The 18,500-nt window shown below is 41.7% G+C and overlaps 1 protein-coding gene across 1 annotated transcript in view; it reads right to left on the reverse strand.

Annotated features, from left to right (window-relative positions):
- Positions 1-18,500, reverse strand: part of kin (Kin17 DNA and RNA binding protein) — a 143,191-nt gene that overhangs the window by 60,084 nt on the left and 64,607 nt on the right. The window lies entirely within an intron of this gene.

Consider the following 18,500-nt stretch of genomic DNA (forward strand, 5'->3'; position numbering starts at 1 on the left):
CCTAATGAAATCTGCTCTGCCTCGCACCGATGCAACACTGTTAACTTTGATCTTCACAATTAAGTCCCCATGAACAGCTAATAAAGCATAATCTGCTCTGTATCTGCTTGTCTGCAACCGCGAGCACAGAAAGCCCTTTTAGCATATCTCCGCCGCCGCTCCTGACTGACACTTTGTTGCTCTCGGCTGAAACAGTGACTTATTTTTATCACGTCCCGGATAATACAATCAAGTATTAAGGAGTTAAAATCAAACTGGATCTGCATCGGGTTGAGTGGCAGATGAGTGGCAGATGCCTGCAGGGGCTTCACGTTATTCAGTCTCTCTTCCTTTTTCATCAATCTTCCTCGACTTCTCCGGAGATAAGTTGTCACCCCCTGAATGCCAAAACAGCGGGGCTGCTTTTGTTGCAATCTCCTCACAAGAGGTCGGGTTTTTCTTCTATTTCTGAGGCTATTTTTGGATTGATCTTAACTTGCCCATTTATTCAATAAAAAAAACATACAAATGATGCAAAATGTCCTCATGTCAAACTTTTCAAATATGGCAGCTTGTTGAGTTTTGTTACACCTTGAAACATGACAACATAGCTGCACAGGGACGGCTCCATGGTGAAGGTGACAAACATGCTATGGAGCCTGGAGTGCATACGGGCGACCAAATAAAATAAGAGGGCAAAAATGGATTAGAGCAAATGTAGAGGTCTCAACCTTTGCTTTGCTCCTAGACGAGGAAGAGGGGGGGATAATGTCATAAACAGATGTTTTGGTATCTTAAAATAAAACAAATAAAAAAGGAAACAGTAAGGTGAATTCCACCATCTCTGCAGTGAGCGCCCCCAAGCCGACTTTGGGCCAAGCTGGAGTCAGAGGTGACATTAATGAGCGCTGTGCGACTTTGTGTCCTGAGCTGAAGAATTGAACATTTCTTAACTTCTAACTTTTGCTTTATTTCCTTGTTAATTGTTTAGCACCGATACACCAAGTCAAATTCCTTGTATGTGTAAATGTACTTGGCAATAAATCCCGATTCTGATTCTGATTCTGAAGTGCGCCCAAAACTGGTTGGAAAAACTTGTAGCGCAGCAGCAGAGAAGAGAGCCTAGCATACAGGCTGTACCGTCGGAAAACAAAGATTTTGCTGGTGACGCTTTACTAGCGATGGATCTCTGTTTGATCGGGCCCTTAGACTTTCAAGAGATCAGAAATTTGCAACACTTTCTTGGTTTGTGTTTAAATAAATACAGAGTCAGTGACTTTCCCAAGTATCACATTGAACAAATGTTTATCTCAGATGAGCAGATATATATCACAGTAATGTATCATGTATAGTCGGCAGGATATCGCAGAATGGAACCCCAACAGGATGAACAGGACCCCTATGAGAAGCAGAGGGTCCTTGCCTCACCCTGAAGGGGATCTCATTTTGTAAGACCCCTCTCAGGCTCGTTCACTGAGCATTCGTCTTACTCAAAGGCTTCATATGCAATTTTTTCATCCAGCAGATGTCGCCCTTGAGCAGCAGCATGAAACCAAAACAACTGGCGCTGCATTGTTGTGTTAGCATGCTAATGCTAGCGATCTTTATTAAGCTCGTATCTTCACACTGCATGTAAATTTACCTGAAATGAGCGTGATCTAGAAACACAGTTAAGCAGTGAGTACAGTATGTTATTCTTCTTTTCTCTAGTCCCTCAATTAAACAACTTTTATACACGAGGGGAGGAGTCAGCCGGCTGTCCGGGCGATGTAAACAAAGTGAAGATAGGACTCTGAAAACTCTGAAAACATCACAGACAGTGGGACTCGGGTGTTACACCCATTGTAGACAGTCATGACTCACAGAGTTATTTTCAGAGGATATACTTGATTTATATTATATTTAAGTGTGAAAAAGCCTTTAAAACTGTTTTATCATTTTAAGAGTCAGGGCCGCTTCTTACTAGTTACACTGTTGATGTCTACATTGTAAAGTTTTAGTTTGAGAATGTCACTAACTTGTGATCTACAGGACTTCAAGCTGTATCCAGAGTTTGAAGGCCCCCCGACCGAGCTGCTGTTTCTGATGATCTCGCAGAAAGAAAAAAAAACAGCTTCTAATGACATCACTGCTCGAGATAACGCTCATAACCTTTTCATACATTTGGTTGCAATGTCCCTACCCTCTGATCAGACGTAATGACGGATCAGAACGGTGATAAGTGATAAGACCAATCTTAAGAAAATTGCTGTTTTTTTTTAATTCCCGTGATGTATTCCTGCTGGTTTCTTTTCTCAGAAACAGACAGACGGTAGCAGTTTGGAGCGGCACGTTAAGAAGGATGGAGGAGGAATGTTTTCCACATGAGTGCTGATTGTAACAGTTTGGGGTATTTTCCTCTCATCTTAAACTTGAAGTTGCTCAAACATGTGGGCCAGATCTGTTAAGCATGCACTGATGTATATGTTTGATATGTATGGAAGTTTACGACTACAGCAACAGTTCACATGAGGTTCATAAATATGTCCGATCATGATGTTTTTAAAAAGCCGTACAGGACGCAATCGGGATGCTAATGGTGAATGGACTTGAGCTTTTCTAGCCTTCTGACTACTCAAAGCGCTTTTACACCGCATGTCACACACTGATGTCAGAGGTTGCCATAGTAACCATCAGAAGTAACTGATCCTTTTCATACACATTCACACACCGCAGATGAAGCAGCAGGAGCAACTTGGTGTTAAAGTCTTTATATGTGATTTTTCACACTTAAATGTAGAAATCAAGTATCTCCTCTGAAAATAACTCTGTGAGTCATGACTGTCTACAATGGGTGTAACACCTGAGTCCCACTGTCTGTGATGTTTTCAGAGTCCTATCTTCACTTTGTTTACATCGCCCGGACGGCCGGCTGACTCCTCCCCTCGTGTATAAAAGTTGTTTAATTGAGGGACTAGAGAAAAGAAGAATAACATACTGTACTCACTGCTTAACTGTGTTTCTAGATCACGCTCATTTCAGGTAAATTTACATGCAGTGTGAAGATACGAGCATAATAAAGATCGCTAGCATTAGCATGCTAACACAACAATGCAGCGCGAGTTGTTTTGGTTTCATGCTGGTGCTCAAGGGCGACATCTGCTGGATGAAAAAAATATAATATAAATATAAAGCCTTGTCTTGCTCAATGACACATCGGACATGCTGCTGCAGGAGCGAACCCTGAACCTTCCGGTTGAGAGACGACCGACTCTACCACTGAGCCACAGCCGCCCCTTGTATGCAAAAGGAAGGCTCTGCCAAATTGGAAGTGAAGAGCCTTTTTTTTTTTCCTACGAGGTTAATCCTTCAATCAGATCTTTATTGGACACTTCAGTCACTAAAACAACAGCACACTTTCCACTTTTTCATCTTACACCTGTTGTTTTGGTTGGAAAAGAATACTTTGAGGTCGGCGGGATCTAAGGAAAACATTTTCTGTTTTCAGGGATAACACTTTGTGATGGATATGTTTGTGAAGGAAGAGAAGCAGATAAGATTAGAGAGTCTAATAAGCTGCGTCCTAAAGTCTTTCTACTGGGACCTGAAGTCGGACTTTTCCCCCCGCTCACGACTTTGCGTTTTAGTCTCAGGGTTTTGTAGGGTGAATGATTTGAGTGCTTTAAGAATGATTTAGCAGTTTATCTGTAATCACGGGGGGCTCCTGCCGGCCATGAATAATGTCTAAATGTGTTTCAGTTGGCTTCAAAAAGGTTTTCTTTTCATTTTTATCTTTTTTTTTTTTTCATGAATAATCATCGGACGGGTTTGCGAAAGAAAAACGTCTAATGTGAAAATTTAAAGGCACAGTGTATGATTTCTGTCTCTGGGGGTTTCTCATTTAAAACAACAACAAAAGACACAGTTTGATGATGTCATCAAGTAGCATGACATCATGGGAATTGTTGTCTAAGGAGCCACAATCGATCTGATGTGACTCAGACATCATTTTCTGTTTTATCCTTCCAATGAACTATCCAGAAAGTAAACATCCACAGACTTATTTTTAACCTGTCTGAGGTATCGTCTGGTGTTTCCTGACTTTCCCAACAAGTGAAACAACGCGATACGTTGAGTTAAATAACAGATTGCGCTGGATACAAAGAGCGTTAAAAACCCTACTGGATAATTTAACATCACCACAAAGTACGAGCTCTGATGCACCATGTGTGAGGAGTAAAAAGACTGATTTGTTTTCCATTTTTTAAATTCACTTTTAATTTGCTTCAAGAAAAAAAAAATCCACTTTCAAAACCTTTTAACAGCTTTGTTAACATTCAGAAATGTGTCGTCACCTGTCATCTCACAATTAAGAACTGCGTTATTGAGGATTATCGCGTTGATCTTTATTAAACATTCAGAAGTACACCGCTTTGTTATTCAACATATTCTTTAAAAAATGGATGTAAGCCATTCTTCCTGCATCTTATCTCATCTCCCACTATCCCATGTTTCAAGCCTGGCACAGTTCTGGTAGATGGCTGTTTAGAATAGAATAGAATAGAATAGAATTACTTTATTGATCCCAAACTGGGAAATTGTGGCGTTACAGCAGCAGGTTGTCCAAACACACAATATGAGTAAAAAACACAATATAATATTAAATACAAAGTAAATAAGCACTAAAAATATCAAAACTAAGAATGGGAATATGTACAACTTAGTTTATCATGAGTGTGATTTGCTCGAGGTTTCTGCCACTTAAAGGACGTTTTTTTTTTGCCACTGTAACTTTAGCTTGAATTTAGCTCAGTGTGGATTAACGCCGGGTCTTTGTAATATAGCGATGAGTAAGATCTTTTACCTGTTTTTTTCTAAAGTGTCTCGAGATAAAACGTGTTGTGAATTGGCGCTGTACAAATAAAGATTGATTGAGTGACTGACTAAGAACTTAAAAAAAACTACACCTTGAAATGTTAGGCACATTGAAAATAGCTTTAATCAACTGTTGTTTCTGTAAAAGTCAGAAGTGTTTGCATATCATATAAAGAGATTTAATGTATATCAGTAATTGGATTCAGGATTTGTCGCCGCTCTTGAGGTTACAGAGAACAGCCAATCAAACTCAGCGTCTGTTTTCTTGAAACCTTCTTGCAAAAGTTCAAACTGCCCCATTTTTTTTCCTCCAATCTGCAACTTTGACTTTTTATTCTGCTTACTCTTGAAACAATCTCCCGACCTTTCATCAGATGTGTCGCCTGCGTCAGACTGTATTTACCCCCAGAGCATCTCTTCTATCTCCTCTCCACCCTGCAGGATCTTCTTCTCTCTCTCTCTCTTAGCTTTATCAATTCTTTTTAAAACATCAGCTTTTCACAGAGCTGTTCAGGGCGCGATGTGAAAGGAGGGCAGTTTGAATATTTCGAATCGCACAGCTTATTTTTTTTTTTTTTCTTTAAAGACGGGGGCCTAAAGCAACCAATCTGCAATTACACCATCCGTTGTCAAATAATGTTTGCATATTCAATATGAAAAAAAAAAAGCTGCTGGATGTGGCTTAATTTAAGCAGCCTCATAGGCGACATGCACACTCTTCAACAATGTGCTGCACAGAGATACCTTATTAGCCTTATTATCATTATTCCTCCTCCTGATTGTTGTCCTTCACCTAACTTTCCTCTTTATCGTGCACACACAGAGCAAAACAAACTCTGCAGACGCCCGTGGCTCTCTGCTGAGACACACCAAACTTGGGTCGGGTTGTTGGAAAAGAAGAATTATTAGACCGCCGATGCCAGGACTCAACCGAGTAGTGGGCTATGTTGTCTGACAGGTATGTTGTCGACCGAAAGGCAAAGACGTTTTTTGAATTAATGAGGCCAGGTGACGGAGGGGAAAAAAAGCAGCAAGCCAACTCTCTCGCCTGCAGTTTACTGGAGACCCGGTGTGCTTCTTATTTAAATGACTGCCCTTGATCTCGCTGATCAACAGGCTATAGGCTACTTAATTAAAACTAACAAGCAGTGCATTAACACCCCCGCCGGCACGCTGACACCGTCAACCTGGTTATAAGTAAAAGCAGCACCCCGGGGAGACGGGGGTGCAGGGATCCAGATGCAGGTGAAGCAGAGAGGAGTTGATTTAAAATGCCAGAAAAGAAAGATGGCAGCTTTTGTGCGCCCTGATTGAAGGCATTTCTCACCGTTAAAGGGGAGTGTGTGTGTGTGTGTGTGTGTGTGCTACATACCCGCCTAGAAAGGCCAGCTGCCAGCTTTATAGACGGACGCTTTTGATCAGAAAGGCCGGTTCATCTTCATGTCGTGGTGGGTGTTTGTGACGGCCTCTCTCTGAAGAGTCAGACGGGGAAATAAGGTGGAAGAAAAGTTTGAATTAGTGTCACCACGCTTTGCTCCAAATGTTGCTTTTACACAGATTTAAGTGTCTAAATAGTTCCTGATCCTGTGGAACTCTGGAGGAGGATAACCACTTGTTAGATCTCTGACAAAAAACTACAAGAGATAACACCATCTATCAGTCACAGAGCAGCTTTTATGTCTGCAGAATGAGTACTTTTTGACTTTTTAAATAATGATATGAATATGCTTTTATTTTGGTAATTCACGTCAATAAGTCGACCTCTTACTGGAGAACTTTGACCTCTAATCAAAATGTTCTTACACCCTGGGATTGGTCATTTGACTTAAGGTAAGGGGTTGGATTAGTTTCTTCCAAAAAGAGAGAGGAGTGAGACCTCCTGTTTAATAAACACTCGTTACTTCTGAGTAAAGTAACGAGTAATCTGTTTTTCCTTCAGAGTAATGACCCCCCCCCCTCCTCTGCGTTTGTCAATGACTTTGTGACGACCTCTGTTAGAAATGCCCCCCCCACCTCAACACCCCTTCTCCACCCCTCATTCGCAGAAAATGGAAATGGCTTAGCACTATCGCCGTTGCCCCGGCAACCATCTGAGTCCCCCATCTCTCGCGGTGGGAGAAATGAGTTCTGAACGGGAGAGAGAGAGAGAGAGAGAGGCAGGGATTAAACATGATCCCGCGGACGGACTGTCAATCAAAAGGCACAACTCTCCAACCTCCTTCTATCCCACCCCCCCCCCCCCAAAAAAAAACAACAAATAAAAAATTACACTTTGTGCATTTTTATTTGGATAAATCTGAGACATTAAAGTGATAATGAATCCGGGCCTTTTCTTTTCTTGTAAGCTATTAAAGCTGGGAACTCTCCTGGTTTAAAAAAAACCTAAAACAAATCTGTTATCCTGCAGAGGATTTAGTGGTGGTCGTTATATTCCAATGCCAAGAGGCGATGGATTAATTTAATTAGCCTGGTGGAGATTAATGACAATGCATAGGCCCCTTTTTTCTGCAGATAAGCCTTTTGCACCGTTAACAGGGATGTGTTATTTTCAACACCAGTGTGTGTCTAATTTGGGAAACTTGTGGTTGAAGTTAAACCCTCCTATAATGAGCCGAGTGGAGATTTGTATGTATGCATGTATCTCTGTAGATGGAGATTAATCAAAGGGAGGAGGTCCACTGTGATTGTATGATGTCACCGTACTGAATGAGCTCCTTTAAGAGAGGACACACAGACGTATTAATGTCCTTTTTGTGTGTTTTAAATTGAAACTGAAATGCAGGGTAATCTGTTTGTTGCTTCCATTTTTTTCATGCAACATGGCAAGATCTGAATTCTAAAATCAGAGGACGATGCGCCTCATGATAACTCACTGATGTGCTGTTTGTGCCGAGTGGTGCAAATGTGTTTGAGTTAGCATGCCTGTTTCTGCACCATGTGATTAACTTCAGTGCTGCAGGTGTGTTTAAACCCTTCATGAGAGATGTTGAGCTTTAGAAGTAATATCATGACATTATGATTACAAATAACTCCTTTAAAGTGTTTCTGATCTTTAGTTTAAAATATCAGGATCCATAAGTCGTTGGTTCCCACCCTTAAAGGCTTCATATGTGATTTTTTGATCCAGCAGATGTCGCCCTTGAGCACCAGCATGAAACCAAAACAACTCGCGCTGCATTGTTGTGTTAGCATGCTAATGCTAGCAATCTTTATTATGCTAGCGATCTTCACGCTGCATGTAAATTTACCTGAAATGAGCGTGATCTAGAAACACAGTTAAGCAGTGAGTACAGTATGTTATTCTTCTTTTCTCTAGTCCCTCAATTAAACAACTTTTATACGAGAGGGGAGGAGTCAGCCGGCCGTCCGGGCGATGTAAACAAAGTGAAGATAGGACTCTGAAAACTCTGAAAACATCACAGACAGTGGGACTCGGGTGTTACACCCATTGTAGACAGTCATGACTCACAGAGTTATTTTCAGAGGATATACTTGATTTCTACATTTAAGTGTGAAAAAGACTTTAAAATGAAAGTTCTGTCCGCTTGTTGCCGATTCCATTTCGACCGATCAGAGATTGAAAAACTGAAGAATTAATCCTGTTCTTGGAGGAGTAATCAGATTACAAGGAACACATTCCTGGTGCCAGGCTGGCAGAGAGTCCTCACAGAGCGTGAGGAGGAGGAGGAGGAGGAGGAGGAGGAGGAGGAGGGCTGAGGGGGGGCAATGAGTGAGACCCTGTGCAATTTGATATTTGCCTCTTTGACAGTCATTTAAAGGGGATCTGGAGAACCCGATATCCGGGGACTTGCCACCCCCCCTTTTTCTCCAAAGGCTTTCGGGACACTTTAGCCCTGGCTCGGCTCGGCTCGGCCCTGCAGCGCCAGTGAGTCGCCAGGCAGGGTGTAAACGTTAAATGTTGGCTATTTGTTCCATGGATTGCGAGGAAAATCAAGTTACTCTTTCATTCATCCTTTTTTTTTTTACCCCCCTCCTCCCACTCTCCGTTTCTCACTGCTCTGCTTCCCCCACAAGCAGTCATTGACTAAAAGCAGCTCAGGGGAGCCTCCTAAAAAAAAATTAGGAGTTAGAAAGACAGTTTATTTCAGAAAAAGGGGAGGAAGGGAATTATTTAGTAACAGCTGAGAGTGTGCAGACAAAAGAGTCCTGACGCAGTGGAATAGGAGGTTTATCTGCAAGCACTGCGGTTCCTTATCAGTGGATAAATATTTGTATATCATGGCCGACCAAGGGGGGTGCTCTGCAAAACCCCTCTGACGTGTTGTTGTGATTGTTGCAACACAGGTGATCTACACTGAGATAGAGATACTGTAAGCATGCACAGTCGGCTGCAGTGCGGGGGGGGGGGGGGGGGGGGGGGGGGGGGGGGATAAAAACGCCTCCCGCAAAAGCCAATCTTTCAATTATGAGGTTAAAAGAGTGTGTGTTTATAATAATAAAACGGCTGCTCATTAAAGAGGGAGTACATCCCCCCCCCCTGCTGATAACAGGCAGGTCGTATTGTGGGGACGTCTCCTGGGAGGACTCCTGACTGAAATGTTTGTCCCCGGCCTCGCTTCTCATTATGAGCTCATCTCCACACATCTCTATCTGCAGAATCAGGGGCCGCAGCATCAGCCTCACTCAAAGATTAAGATTTTTTGCTTTCACAGTGTGAGAAAATCAGGCTATTTTCAGACACACACACTCCCCCCCCCCCCCTCCCCTCCTCCTCCCTCCCTTTTTCTTTTTTTTTTTTTTAAAGCAACGGCCAACGTGATCTAGTCTTTCATATGAAACCCTCGCTGGACTCCCAGTTGGCCCACCCAGTCCAGGATTATTCTGCTCAGCCAGGGAGGAGAAGGAGGAGGAAGGGGGAGGCGGGAGGAGGAGGAGGAGGAGGAGGAGGAGGAGGAGGAGGAGGAGGGGGGAGGGCTTGCCTGGATACCCAGCCGCCTGCCTGTAAGTGTCCATCCCCGGTTTGTTTGACATGGCACTGTCCCTGGGTATAAAACCGATAAACATCTGGTGGTGCTGCCAGGACATTGGAAAATGAGGGATTGGTGGGGGGGTGGGGGGGAGGAGGGGGTGTTGAGAGGCAACAGAAAATCATAATGAGGAGAAAGATGGGCAGACAGAGAGAGAAAGAGAGAGAGAGAGAGAGAGATGCTGATCAGCTAATTACAGCTGCAAATAAAATGCAAATTTATCCTGGCACGGTGAGCACGCCCAAGTTTAAACACGGCGCTGTCCAAAAAACTCGGAGCTGCACGGGCACGCTGCCAGTGACGACTCCCAAACAAAGACTCATTATCCAATAATAATAATAACCTCTATAATATTATTAAAGCAGCTGAAGATGACGAGGGCTACATGTGAGGAAAAGTCTTTCTTTAAACTCAGAATAAAGACTGAAAAATCCTGATTCCGCTTTTCATTCCTGATTTCTGATTTGATTCCCAGATTTTCACTTTGATTTCAGAACCCTGACTTTAGTCTCAGATTAATTACTTTAATCTCAGATTTCTGACATTTTTGTTATAAGAATACAGATTTTAAACTGAGAATTCTGACTTCATCCCCACAAATCTAGCTTTTTCAAAAATCGTCTTCAAATTCAGTTTTTGGCCTGTGATCTCAGAATTGTGTTTTATTCTCCTAATTACAATTTCATTCTAAATATCTTTACGTCATCCTCAGATTAACTTCAGAATCCAGATTTAAAACTCCGATTTCTGATTTTATTTTCAGGATATTCATTTTAAATTTGAATATTTTCTTAATTCCAAGACTTCCGACATTCAACTCAACATTTTATCTTTTTTTATTTCAGAATTCTGACTTTATTTTCCAGATTTGAAATTTAAGATTTGAATCTTAGAATTGTGAGATTTATCAGAAAACTGACCTGAAATTTTAATTTTTGATTTCAGATTTTTTTGCTTTGGGTTTTCAGAATTTGATCTTTCTTGCAGGAGACAAATAATTAAAATTGAAAGGTCTACGTAAACATGTTTTAGAGACAGAATTTTAAAATCCATAATCCAGGCCAGAAAATACAAAAATTCTCAGATTAAAGTGGGACCTCTTAGTTAAAAGCTTTCTGCACATTGCATCCTACTGGTTGTCAGACTTACTATAGGCTACACCCCCCTCTACTCCTTTCAATGAAAAAAAAAAAAAAAAGATGGCACATTTCCCAACAACAGTGACACCACCATGCTGCTCCACATCCACAATTCAACAATTACACTTCCCCACACTGTAGCCTCTATTTACACGGGAGGAGGAGGAGGAGGAGATGGGGGGAGCTACATGTCGCCCCCCCATCTTATGTAGTGATTAATGATACACCACCACCCAAAGATTAATCATGGAAAATTAAAAAAAAAAACTTGGAGATGCTGCATGAGGACTGCAGTCGGCTAGATCAGGTGGGTTTGGGGATGGGGATGCAGGGGAGGGAGGTGGGGGGGTGAAAACGAATTAGCTTCATCGAATCTTTTTAGATGCAAATATTTTGTTATCTCCACTTTGCTGCACTGTTTTTCAGTGTTTATGATTAATTATCTCTTCTTGGTGGAAAAATAAATCATGCGAAATTAGGATCTCGCTGACTCCACCGGCGTAAGCAGAGATGGCAGGTCGATGCTGTTAATTTCAGGTTGAAATTGACACACTAATTATAGTGCAGAGTGCTGCTGGAACACTAGCAGGCAAGATTATACCTCTGTGCTTCTATTTTTTCTTCCTTCTTTTTTTTTTTTTATCAGATCCCCCTTATATTTTACCAATTAAAAATCGTAAAGGCATTTCATTGCCCCCAGGATAAAAAAAAAAAAAGAAGAAGCTGCCTCTCTCCTAACATGGCCATCACTTTCCCCCCATCAGATTCATTGTGATGTATTAGATGCAATAAATTATCCCATGTAACAAAACATGGCGAGCTGAAAGGCTGATAATCTGCAGAGGGGAGATAAGGATTCATTATTCCAAATCATTATGAATCCAGCGTTGGCTGTGACTTCTTTCTTAATCAGCTTCTGTGATCCTGGATACGTGAAGGGAGCAGATAAGAGCGGAGTCGTTTATAATTCTCCCCACCTCGGCCTAATATTTTAAAATAAAATCGCAGGGAGAAGCCGGCGTGAAGGGAGAGAAGAAGAAAAAAGGAAAACACACACATTGGGCTTAACGTTTTGGAGGGTTGCACAGGACGAGAAGAATAAAACACATTGAGGGGAAATAAATAAGTAAATAGATAATGCGTGGCCCATACATTTTTTGGAGGTGTTTTGTCTCAAATTAAGGTCATCTTATTCGACATTTACAGCGAAGAATCGTGTAGGCAGCAGGGGACAAAAAAAGGGAGATATATACTGCAGCGTTTATTCCACATTTGGAGTGGGAAGTGTCTAATAAAATTTAGGCTACACCAGGAGGAGGCTATAAAAGCAGGGTGACCGTAAATGATTTCCTCCGTTTATGCACTAACGGTGCAGAAAAAGCCACGGTGCAGCAGATAAAAAGCTGCTGCTCCACTGGATGCTGCTGCAACTGTTTGAATCTGCAAAATTAACCCCTTAAAAAAAGAGCCGACTGAAAAATGCTGCAGTATTTAATCAGGACATAAAGGTGACATTGTGACGCCTCTTTTTTTTCTGAGATTATAAATATCAGCAGGGCTGGGGGGTGGGGGGGGGGGGGGGGGGGGGTATAGTTGGCGTGGGAATAAAAAGGCCAGTGTGCGCAGGCGGGCTCCGCTTGTTATTACGGCCCGTTGCAGTCAGTCAGTGTGTACCGGAGGGGTTTGTTGCTTATAGCTTTGGACTTTTTAGGCATCAAGCTCGGTTCTGGAAAAAAAAAAAAAAAAAAAAGAAAAGAAGGGGGCTACCCCCTCTTTAGTGTGATACAGTGTTGGATCAACCAGCAAGCCATTTACAGTCTCCATTTACAATTAATTAAGGATTGACTTCACAAAATCTGCACCCCTCCTCTCCCACACAAAACACATTTTATATCCACTCCCTTTCAAAAAATAATAATTTTATTTCTCCCTTCTTATTCAATTGTATCCCGACTAAACAAGACCAAATTGATTCTCGTTATATTCCCTCTTAATTAATCTTTTTATAACACCTATAATATGCTTTAATTATCTGGTTGTTTTTTCATTAGGGCATATCAAAGACATCAATATGCACATTTATCAAATCCGCATATTAAGTCCACCTTTACATCGAAATCAGCCCCCCAAAAATAAGCACTTTTCTTTAAACGCAGATTAATAAATCATTACGATCTGGATGTGTTATTTTGTAATTCTATTTACTGAGATACTAATTCCATAAATGAAAAGGCTGCGTGGAAATACTGAATAATTCATCGGTTTTTAAAAAAAGACACATTATGCTGCACATTTGCATTCGTAAGTTTTGCACAACGCCAATTCTCTTTAATTTATTACCTTAATTGAATTTCTTTCCCCCCCAAAGATGGATTTTTTGGGGTGTGATCAGTTTAACATTCTCCTTTTCGAAGAGGCATGAGAGATACCGAGCCTGCAGCATCCTCCCTCTCCTCCTCTTCCTCTCTCTTTTTTTTCCTCAGTGCATTTCACACAGAGAAGGATCGGATTTGCTTGGTGCTCCTTTCAATGAACCGTGGTGTCAATAAGCAGGCTAGCAGGCCTCTCTCTATATGCTCCGGGTTAGTGCTGGATGTATGTGCCATTTTTTCCCCCCAGAACAACAACAAAAAAAAAAAAACAACAAGCCAGGGCCACAATGCAACGCAGCTCCAATCTCACATTAGCATATCGATACGGAAAAGATTTCAGATTTGCTTTGCTTACACATTGTTCAGATGTAGCTCTTAATTGCTGTGTGTGTGGAGTTTGGCGCGGATCTCCTGTGTTGATTAGACACCCAGGCTACACGGCTTCATCTGTCCCTTTGTGGCAGAGGAGAGAAAAGAGAGGGGCTTCCTCTTTCCAGCGACAAAAGGAGGTGCAACATTTTGTGTGTCACGCCAGTGGTGTTTGTATTCTGCCCTGAAATATCTGCACCATTCTTACATGAGTGGATATATAGATAATACACACACATGGGCCTACACATTCTGAATTACATATGCACAAAATTAAACACATTCGTCCAAAAAAAAAAAATGTCCTTATTTGAACCATTGAAAGACGTTTTCTTATTTCTAAGGACGAAAAACTACTCGATTTTTTTTAGAGAGAAATAATCTGCTTTGGTCAGGTGTTTCCTTACGTTTATCTTTAAAAAAATATTAGTGTTCAAAAATAAAAAATATTACCAGAAATCTATTCAGAAATGGTGTAAAAAAAATATGTAAATAAATAAAAAATACGAGCATGAAAAGGAGTGAGACGTCTTAATTTATGGTCATTGTTTTCTTTTGGTTTTGATTTGGTTTCTATTCCTCTTTCTTGTGATGTCTCAGACCCGGAAGCGCCGGCGTGCACTTTGTACAGTAAGTACGGTAAAGGAAGGCCGCCTTTTGGTTGGCCCATTACGCGCGTACAAGCCTGCCCGGTAGCCTATGTGTGTGCGTGTTTCTCCTCGTTATATGACGCTGTGACTCCGGGACCAAGGGAGCGCGCAACACCAACCACCACAGCTTCCACCAACTGTGACAGACTGTGTGTTATTTCTCTCTCTTTCCTACGTCCACAGCTCTCCCCCCTCTCTCTCTCTCTCTCTCTCTCACCCTCTCTCCCTCTCTCTCTCTAAATGCCATCGGCGCTGCCATCTCTATGTCACTCTTTCTTCAACATCCGCAGACCAAAAAAAAAAACCGCCTCCATCATCCCCGTCCAGCGTCCACAACTACAGGTCAGTAAATATTTAGATTCGCTCTGGAGCCGGTGCATCCTAACAAAAAAAAAAAAAAAAAAGAAGGAGCTCCGTCCAATCGGCTGCCTCTTCTTCTTCTTCTTCTTCTTCTTCTTCCCTGTCAGCGGTATATTGATATGAGAGCTCACTGATGTTGCTCGCCTTGTGAATGATGGGGGAAACTTTTGTGAACGGGGGCTTTTTGTATGCTTGGCTAATTCAAAAACAGAAATGAAATAAATCGAATAATCGAGCTGTAGTTGACGAAGCTGCCTTTTGGTTACATCTGTTTTTTTTTTTTGTCTGTTGCTGTCCACTTGCTTGGAGAAAAAAAAGGAGGGGGGGGGGGGGGCTGTAGTGTTGATAACACCGGCTATAACACCCATAACGTCCGCCATTGTTGCCCGTTAACGTCGTCTGGAGCTGCTTGCTTTTTGTTGCCATATTCTTTCAAGCTGGATGACGCGAAATTAGCTCCGGTCAAAAAAAAAAAAACAAGTGAGCGCTCGTTTTTTTTTAGATTGACAAGCTGCATTTCTTAAAATATTGAGTCACATATCTTTACACCCCCACCCCCCATCCCTCCTTCCCCTTCCCAAACTAGCTCAGATGAGGGGTTTTAACGACCTATTACCTCGCGCTCTGGTTGGTGGTATAGGCAGAATCTCATACAAGCCGTGAAATTGATCTGATTACCTTGCCGGCGGGTCGTACAAAAAAAAGGGAAAAAAAAGGAGTCAGGCTTGCTGAAGCTGCGTTTTTCTGTCCCTCCTCTCCTCCGTTTATTAGTCGCCTCCATCTCGTCTGTGGTCGATACGTCTTGATATGGCGGAGAAAGAGAAGGAATAGGACGCCAAATTACGCGCACTGGTGTCACGGGGCCAGGAGTTCTAGCTCACACTAGAGCTCAATCCAAGGCTATTGTTTAGCAATTTAAAAAAACCAAACGTGACATATTTTTTTTGTTAAAATAAATACATTTGTGTTAATTAAATATTATAATTAGTTTAACCCGAGATAAAAGCCATGAAAGACCGTTTTTTAGCGGGACAATGAGGGACAGTTTAGGGTGCTGTGGTTTCATTTGAGTCTCGATTTACTGTTTGGATATAATGGAAGTTGTAATATGTGCCTTTATTTAAAATATCCCGTGTGATTAAATAGAAATAATTCGTTAATGAATATGAACAAGAAGAGAAAATATATAAATGAGTTAGTTTGGGTTGTGTGTGTTGGGGTTTGCAGAGGGCCCCGCATGTGCTTTAAATCAAAGATTACATCAGTGCGTCTGGCGAGCAGCGATATAGACTCAGATAAGCATCACAAGTCAGAAAATTGGCAGACCATTTTGTTTTTTCTCTTTTTTCTTCTTCGATGGGAAGAATGACACAAATTAGCCTCAAGGAGTGCTACTTTTTTTTTTTTCTCCACACTCGAAGAAATATTTAAAACAAGAAAAGGTGATTTAAATGTTCATGTTCTCGATTTTAAATCATTCTAGGAAAATGCACTTTGGTGTTTTTTTTTTTCAAGTTTCAGGCGCAGAATTTGACGCCCTCGTTGTTTTGTGTTCTAAGAAGCCGAGTGTGTTCACATGGTTGACACGAGAGCAAAGACCAAAGACTGTCGTTTTCTTGAAAAGACCAGAGAGGGTGACAGATGACTCACGGTGCATAAAAAGTGTAACATTTAAGCTAACTGACTGGTTTCAAAATGTAGCCAAGAAATGAACATTTAACACCGTGAAATAGATCACAATTACACATCGTGTCACACAATGACTGGAGCCTGTAGCCCGGGTTATCGACACGGTTATATCAGACAACACCTGCAGCTTCTACACTCCTAATACTTCATCAGGCTAATTACTTAGCCAAGCCTTCACAATCTTGTATTTTCTGTTGTTTATTGTGTACCTTTTTTTTTTTAATTTACTTTGTGAAGACGAAAGGTTAATAAAGGTCGTGTTTATTTTGGACGCTTTATGAAAAATATAGGACACATTATGGAGCAATAGCCAATCAAAAAGCTTGTTATAAAACAGCCTAAATGAAATATAAATAATACATTTTCTTTTAAATGTCTTTATATGTATTTTATTGTTAAAATTTTACGAATACACAGCTTAAATGTTAATATTACGTCATGATTATGATAAGTATTATTGGTGGTACATTACTGTTATAGTGCTTTATTATTGTTGTTGTGTGATTTGATCTCATTGGCCAATCAGGTGACATAAAGGAAATTATTATTCAAGTTGGAAATGTCAATAATTGATGATGCAAACACACACACACACACACACACACACACACACACACACACACACACACAGGAAGTTAAGGTACACAACACACACACGAACACACGTACACAAAGAGACGTTATCTTAAACATTTCATCACACACACACACACACACACACACACACACACACACACACACACACAGGCAGTGGAATAATCCGTTCGTGTCTTAAATTCACAGCCGCAGTGTGTAGAAAAAAAGAAACTGTGCCATGTCGTGATTTTAATCAAAGCATGGCTGACATAATCACTCAGAAATTATCTCTTGCCATCACAGAGCCGGACTGGGCTTCTATGAATCAACCTTTACGCACGAAACGCAAGCGCTTCTATTTGTAGGCCATTAACTTCAAAAATAGACCCAGACCCTCTCTCTCTCTCTCTCTCTCCCTCTCTCCCTCTCTCTCTCAGACACTGAGGGAGACAGAAAGCTGAAGCCACCGTTTCTCCCTCCGTTGGAGACAGTTTTCAGGATTATAAATGACAACTTTTTTAGAGGAGAGCCAGCCTGAATAAGCTCCGGCGTTATTGACACCGAGGCTTGGGGGGAATCAAGTCATGGGACGGCTTCCATGTCCCCATTCTCTAAGCTTTCGATACATCCAGTCAAGAAACAAAAAAAAGCATAATCGGGATTTTAGGCTACATTTACCGTCATGTGTTTGCCTCTGAGCACCTATAACGGGAGACTTTGTGGATAATGGCCTCCGCGATACTTTTCAAGAGGATAATTACACGAGTCCGCTGACAGCTTGACAATGGCAGCTACAGCAGTTTGCATCCAAGTTCAGTCTCAGGTTTGCATTGCCTCTCTCTCTCTCTCTCTCCCTCCTTCTCCCTCTCCCTCCTTATCTATTTCCAGGTGTAGGGCTATCCTGGAGAGGAAAAATAGCAGGCTTTGCCAAGACTCCCTCAGTCTGAGCTCCCAGGAACAACCTCCAAATAAAAAAAAAAAGACAAAATAATTTATTTATCAAATAATAATGCTTTCATCACCTGAACCCCCCAGTTTGAAATCGTAGCTGTGAAAATACAATCTTAACCAGGAAATTATCCTGCTTTTCCAAAGGGTTATTAATGATCTATTTCATGCATTTTAGTGCCAGTGTATCCCTCCCTCCCCATTAAAACCCGACCATACCTGGTATTAGACGGTGACAGGATCATGCTGATACCTACGCGGTGCAAGGGGAAGGGCGTGCGCGCTCCCGCTGCCAAACACGCGCAATCTGTGTGTGTGTGAGAGAGAGAGAAAGAGGGTTCATTTCCTGAATTGTTTACACCACGCGGTGACGTCACATCCAGTGGCGTCGCCGAGGCTGCCCCCACGACACACATTTACACACTCACACACACACACATGTATTCTACTATTACAATCTGGCAATGTGGAAGTGCACGGAGAAGTCAGACTTCTTCAGACATGGAATAGTTCCCCATGGAGAAGCCCCCTGTCCTGAGGTGAATTACGCGCACACAGGGTTAATTCCTCTGTGAT

Source organism: Labrus mixtus, chromosome 22 (assembly GCF_963584025.1).
Source record: "Labrus mixtus chromosome 22, fLabMix1.1, whole genome shotgun sequence".
Taxonomy (NCBI): domain Eukaryota; kingdom Metazoa; phylum Chordata; class Actinopteri; order Labriformes; family Labridae; genus Labrus; species Labrus mixtus.